This window comes from Pholcus phalangioides, unplaced genomic scaffold, assembly GCF_987345545.1.
Source record: "Pholcus phalangioides strain wild (caught in Gottingen) unplaced genomic scaffold, Ppha-v1.0 ptg000028l_1, whole genome shotgun sequence".
NCBI classification, from domain to species: Eukaryota; Metazoa; Arthropoda; class Arachnida; order Araneae; family Pholcidae; genus Pholcus; species Pholcus phalangioides.
In genome coordinates this window covers 2,913,681-2,920,275 of record NW_028301618.1, presented here as the reverse complement: position 1 = coordinate 2,920,275, position 6,595 = coordinate 2,913,681, and the positions used below count along the sequence as shown (strand labels likewise).

Here is a 6,595-nt window from a genome sequence, read left to right as displayed (position 1 = left end):
GGGGCGAAATAAACAAGATATGTTGTGATGAGAAAAAGGGAGGGGTGGGGGGTTGGTCACCAAAGGCGATGGGGGCAGAGCCCCCTAGTGTATATATATATATACACCATTTTTAGTGTATTTTAAAAAGTCCCCCCCCCCCTCCCTCGAATGACGGCCCTGGATTTGTCAACACGTTGATGGATTAGCAGGGGTTCTCAAACTGTGCGCGCCAACCTCTGTCAGGGGTGCAGCTTCGCAGTGGTCCTGACAAAGGTTTTTCAAAGAAATGCTTTGCTTACAACTGCTCTTCACATAGGCGTACGCTGAATTTTCTTGGGCGGGGGGGGGGGGGAGGGGGGTTCAAATTTGTTTTTCCATCTGACGGGTTTACGTTTTTTCCGGCAAAATAACACTATAATCTTAGCTTAAGGGGGGGGGGGGTTAGAACCCCAAATCCCCCCCTCCCTTTGCGTACGCCAATGGCTCTTCATAAGGGAAATGGGCGGCGCGGGTGGAAAATGTTTGAGATTGAGAACCCGTTTTTTAGGAAAACGGATAAACACCGTGATGATTGCTCATCGCTTACTAACATTGTCGAAACACGGTTTCTGTTTTTTTCTCTTTTATTTTATTGTACTGAATATCTGTTATTTCCGTGGATTTGAATTGGAATGCCGTTTGTTATGAAAGAGACACGAGCTTTTTTCTGATACAAATAATGAACATCTCACACACAATACGTATCTCTGTATTTCTCACAAAATCGAAACCAGTTTATTGCATCATCCGTGCGTTCATTGAAATTGGTTATACACAGAAATGCCGGACGAAAGCAGTGCTGTCTTAAGGCACGGGCCCACCAGGGCACAGCCCGGGGGACCTCAAGATAAAAAAGGCTTTACAAAAGTGAGATGTAGTTGAGATTTTGCGTGGTAGGGCCTCAGAAAAATCATTTGGCCCTTGGGCCCATGATGCTCTTAAGACGACCCTGCTTATAGGAGGAATCTATAATTCTGGGATGTCATAAATAATGGATCCACACTGATAATTTGTGATTAACGACCATGTATACATTTATCGCTAATAACAATCATTTTCATAATGATGCACTGGCCATAAAAAAATTACGGTTTCATCATCGAGGTGTATGGATAACTTCTCACTTCATCTCATTAACGGTGATATTTTGTTTAGAAAGTATCGAAATTAGCTTCTGCGGATTATATGCATGTATTTTTATTTAGTGTCTAAATAATTCTGTTGCCTCTCTATCTTGATTAAAGAATAATTATTTAGATCTTTATACACATATTATGCAATAATATTCGAAACAACGGTTTGATACAAGAAGTCATTGAAAACATATATCAGAACTTGTAGTCTTTTGAGGATTAACGCGTTTATTGCAGCTCTTCTCAACCTTTTTTGACACTCGGTGCCCTTTCTGGTACGTAATTTCTATGGCAGCCCCAGACGACTATTTTTTATTTATTCATCAAAGTTTCTGACTTATTTTTATTATTCAAAAATATAAATAATTATTTTTTTCAAATTTACTGGTTTTTATTTATTTATTTTCCTCGAGTGGCCGCGGAGCCCCTGGGAGTTCACACGGGGCCCTAAGGACTCTGCAGAACACTGGTTGAGAACCGCTGGTTTATTGGAATCCTCCAATATTGTCAAACTGATTGATTTGGCATGAACAGGCTGGTAGGGTTACTAGTTGGCGAGATGTCACTTTTCCCGCTCAAAGGCTTTTCTTCTTTACCCTTCAGAACGCCTGCGGTCATTTTCGCTCTCTATCCGCATCGTCAGTATGTGAGGGGACATCGAGATGAGCATCGATGTATTTTCTCTTTTGAAATCGCTCTCTTTGTTCGACTCCCCAGTATGTGTTCGGCCTTAATGCAACTTTGGGTGTAACAGCTCTGTTGCACTTGGGCCAGTGAACGATACTACTCTAGGGACGCAAGATCCCACTGCTCTTACCCACAACCGTCACTAGCGGTGTATGGCAGCACCGCAAAATTTAGAGTAGTAGCATTACTAAAAACAAAATATAAATAGTGATGTGTGAAAGGGGCTTTTATTAAGTGTATACATAAATAAATAACAGAAAAAATTTGTAATTAATGAAAGAAATAAATTCACTTGGTTGCGCAATTGGGCTACACGAAGGGAAAAAATTTAGCAGCATCGAAGAGATGAACATCATTTGCTGAGGCATGACTCATGCGACATGATAATTTGCCGGCCTAGAAATATCGTTTATGGTTATCAAACCTACCCCTCGGGAACGGGTCACAACGCAATCATGGGCGGAGGTGGCAAATCTGACTGATATAATGTATATTCATGTTGTGAATTGACATAATCATCGTGTCGTTCGAGCCTTTAAAGTCCGCCTATGATCACAGACTTCTACTTCAGTGGCTCTCAACGCATTTTCGAATCGCGGAACCCTTTCTGGTATATAATTTCTATGGCGTAGCCCCGTATATCGAACTATTGTCTATTTATTTATCAAAGTTACCGATTTCAATTGTTTAACAGCCAGCGTATTAAAAATAATTATTATTTATATGCTAAAAAGGCATTAACCTTTTATATTTTTCATTCCTCGAGTAGCCGCGGAGCCACTACAGAACGAACCTATTCTACTTGTTCCTTAAGGGGAGGTCAGCGCGAACGCTAACCCCGCTACCAAAAATTATGCGCCCCAAGCAATCGCAATTTGCGAATGTGGCGGGATTCAGCCAACCGGAGTGCAATGGAAGGCCTCGTCCCGGGAGAGCCGCCTTCTTGATCACGGCATCTCCAGCGCCAGGTAAGTATGCTAAACCTCGGTTTGCACAACTACTCGTACACTATTACCGTAATAAATTTTCAACTGATGATTCTTTTTTCAGAATAATATCGTTTACATGTTTTCGAATAAACTTTTGTCGATTTTCTTAGCATTTCGCAGGTTTTGAGTAAAAAAAAAGAAAATAGGGGTTTTATCACAATATATAAATAATTTTTATAATCCTTTCTCACAGTTGGCTCGTTTACGTTCTTATGTGTAGATGGCGCTGAGTACGCTTGTGAACTTCCCATCTGATCTTTAGGAACATGTATTTATTATGAGTTTTATTAAAACAGTCCTTTTTTTTTTTGTCTCTGTAGTCGGTTTTTCTCATTAGGGGGTCTTGGGTCAATTTTAACCTAGATGGAATCGTATTTTATCTAAAATGTCTTCGTTTTTCCATTGTAATTCAATGTAAAGAGAGGGGGTATTTACGTATTTTATTAGTGAGAAATAACACTAGAAAAAAAAATTACCTAAAAATATTTGAAATAATATTTTCATTCAACGAAATTTGGAGGAGTAAAATTGAATTTTGATGCGTATTGGTGACACTGATGTGGACTACTTTAATAATAGTAATTCTCCGTGATGGAATGAGGAATAACTTATACTTTGCCAAAGCATTCCAAGTGTTATCACAATTTATGCAATCATTTATCAATGGAGACGAAAATAAATTTGAATAATTTTTTTAAGAATTAAGTCTGCATTAACACTTTTCTTTTTTAAAGTTTACACAATTTTATATTCCCTACAATTAAGTTAGACATTATAAAAGTTATCTTAAAATGTGTACATATTTTTATTCTTGTAGTGCCTTTTCTGTAATAAATTTTTGAAACGAAAACTACCATTGGCGTAAGCCAGGGAAAGGGGGTTGGAGCTGAGATTATATGGCGTCCATTGGATACAGCAGGCCGACGCATGCGATATCTTTTTTTTTTTCAATACATATATAAGAGAAATGGTCGTCTTCATTGACGTCACAAGCTTCGTGCGGAGGCCTTGTTCTATAGGTGGTGTTGGTTAGGGTGGCCAGATAAGCGCCCGTAAAACTGGGACAAATCCCGGAAATCGTTGTTAAAAACCGAGACATTCATCAATAATAACCGGGACATTTTCAAAACTCTCATTTGGTGAGCAAATTGCAAATTAACAATGTATTACGGAAATATTACCACACTACTTCTGCGCAGAGGCGAAAAAACTAGTAAAACGCCGGGATGGGAGCCATGGGTGTCAGATGTCCCGTATATACGTGATTGAAGAGCGTATGCCGCGAAGGGTGAGATGCGTTATTCATAATATGAGAATTCATATGAGAAGTCATAAATTACTAAGGAGGAGACTTAAGTGTTCTTAGTCTCATATTATAATGTCTGTGCTGCTATGAACAGTTGACCCCGGGTATACGAACTCGATGATTCGTTCCGGAAATCCGTTCGTAAACCGAAATAGTTCCCCCAGGACTGCAACTTGGGGGGAGCAGGGGGGTCTCGTGCCCCGGGCGCTGGACCCAAGGGGGCAAAAATTCCATTCTGAAACCTCTCCTTCAACATTACAAGGGGGCGTAAAAATGCTCGTTTGCCCCGGTTGACCAAGCATCTAGCTGCAGCCCTGGTCCTCCCACTAAGAATGAATGTATTATTGATTAATTCGTTCCAAGGGTTCCGAATTTTAGCGTAAACTTTTTCACAGCAGTGCTTTACGCTCAAGCGCATAACATAAACCCGATTGAAATCATTAGATTAACACTGAAACGCTTTTCCCAAGAAGAGACAATCCCAACCTTACAAGATAACGCACTTATATCCCATATCGAACAGAAGATGGGGGGGGGGGGCGCATGTCTGGTTTCTTTAATATCATCTATACGCTCAGTGTCACAGCCCACGAAATTTCTCTGCCTGCAAAACAATCTGGATACAATTCCTTTAAAACTGAATTGATATTTCTGTAAGTCACTTGCTGCCAATCGGTATAATCAATAAGCATACTGCCAATAAAAGCTATGAGAAATGTAGTACACAGTTGCCCCCTCCCCTTTATTTCATTCCCTCCTTACCTACAACTTCGAATAGAAAAAAATGTACGAAATATTCTGATTATACTTATATAAGTAAGAAACGGCGTACCATACAACAAATGTTATTATACATTATTATTATGCGGAACATCGAAAAGAATTATTTTTTCTCATCTGACTCATATATTGGTACACCCTTTGCAATCTAGAAATATTAATGACTCTTGAATTTCAGTCCAAGATGAGATGGGACTACAATGGTTCAAAATGAGTTCGGCGTCCTTTGGTTAAATAAAATATTAACAAGACAAAAATATAACAGTGATGTAATAAATTCCTACCATAACATCTAACGTAGCTAAAATTGGAAAAATATTGAAAATAACTCTATTTCATTGTACTCAAGAAAAAACCGGGACACACAGGCGTCCAGACAGGGCGAAAAATAGCGAAAAACCGGGACATCTGGCCACCCTAGATAGGGTAGTAAAATCAGGTTCGTTAGCCGAAACGCAATTTCATATGGATTTCTATGGGGAAAATCGTTTAATTCGTTCCAGGTACTGCTTTTAAAACACCAAGTAGAGCGCCATAAAAAACACAGAAACTGACCGAAGGCTGAAATGAACAGCTTCAAATTTTGAGAAATTACAACAGGGGCGGCTCGAGTCAGCACATGCTCGAGCTTACTTGCCACCCGGGTGCGAAGCCTCATATGCTGCCCCTAAAGGCGACCCTGGTGGGAGGCTGACAGGGCTTCAGTGTCAGGGGGACCTCTAGATCAGTGTTTCTCAACCGCTGGGCCGCGACCCAGCACCGGGCCCTAACACTAGTCGCACCGGGCCGTCAGTGATTCGCAGTTTAATTTTCTCCATTAATTTCTCGTTAGTTGTGTGTATGGCCGGGCCTTTCACTTACACAAAAGAGATTTACCGGGCCGCGGGCTTACAAAGGTTGAGAACCACTGCTCTAGATAAACCTGATTTTTTTCGAAGGAAATCAGCACACCATTGTTTTAGCCAAAGTGCAAAATAATGGACACCATACGTCCCGTTTTTGAAGCAGATTTTTCTGTTTTTTGAGAGATTTAAGATTATTTTACCGTTCTTAATAATGCAAGATAATGGGTTATTTAATCCTTAAAACAGCACTTAATTTGGGGAGCCATCATCACTTATCAATGATGATGTATGAAAAAAGCAAGGTTATTTTCATTAAGAAATTTATTTCAAAGGTTTTTCTGTTACTCCAGAAACCGGACAATGAATGAATTTTCACTGTGTGAAATTTTTAAAAATTTTGGAGTCTTAGCTAATGTCTACGGTACCGCCCCTTTCAACCGGCCGACTGGGTGCACCGCATCCTTTGCACCCTCGCTTAAGCGACCCCTGAATTAGAATTCGCCTTAAGATGAGAGATACCGAAGATCTTTTTAATTTACATTGTGCATATATACAACCAATACCACCTTAAACATAACCCTGTCGAATTCGTAGGTGTATCTATCTATTTGTGATTTGGTCATTTCATTTCTGTATCTGATACATGCTGATGGAAAAGATTTGCTCTTAGAATGTCCAGACTTTTCAGTTTGATGCTAAGCATCTTAGACTGAAAGAACACGCGTGCTCCTAAAACATAGGATTCTTTTTTTACAATGCATGTCATGCCATCACACAGGAATGAATTTGCATATTTTCTTTAAAATTTCAGTTGAATCTTTCATTTTGCATGAA

At 39.7% G+C, this 6,595-nt stretch overlaps 1 non-coding gene across 1 annotated transcript; it reads right to left on the bottom strand.

Annotated features, from left to right (window-relative positions):
• Nucleotides 1-2,656: 2,656 nt before the first annotated feature.
• LOC149067762 (U1 spliceosomal RNA) lies at nucleotides 2,657-2,817 on the bottom strand. Its single transcript, XR_016195307.1, has one exon. It is a non-coding gene; the product is annotated as a U1 spliceosomal RNA (small nuclear RNA).
• Between the last annotated feature and the right edge of the window lie 3,778 nt (nucleotides 2,818-6,595).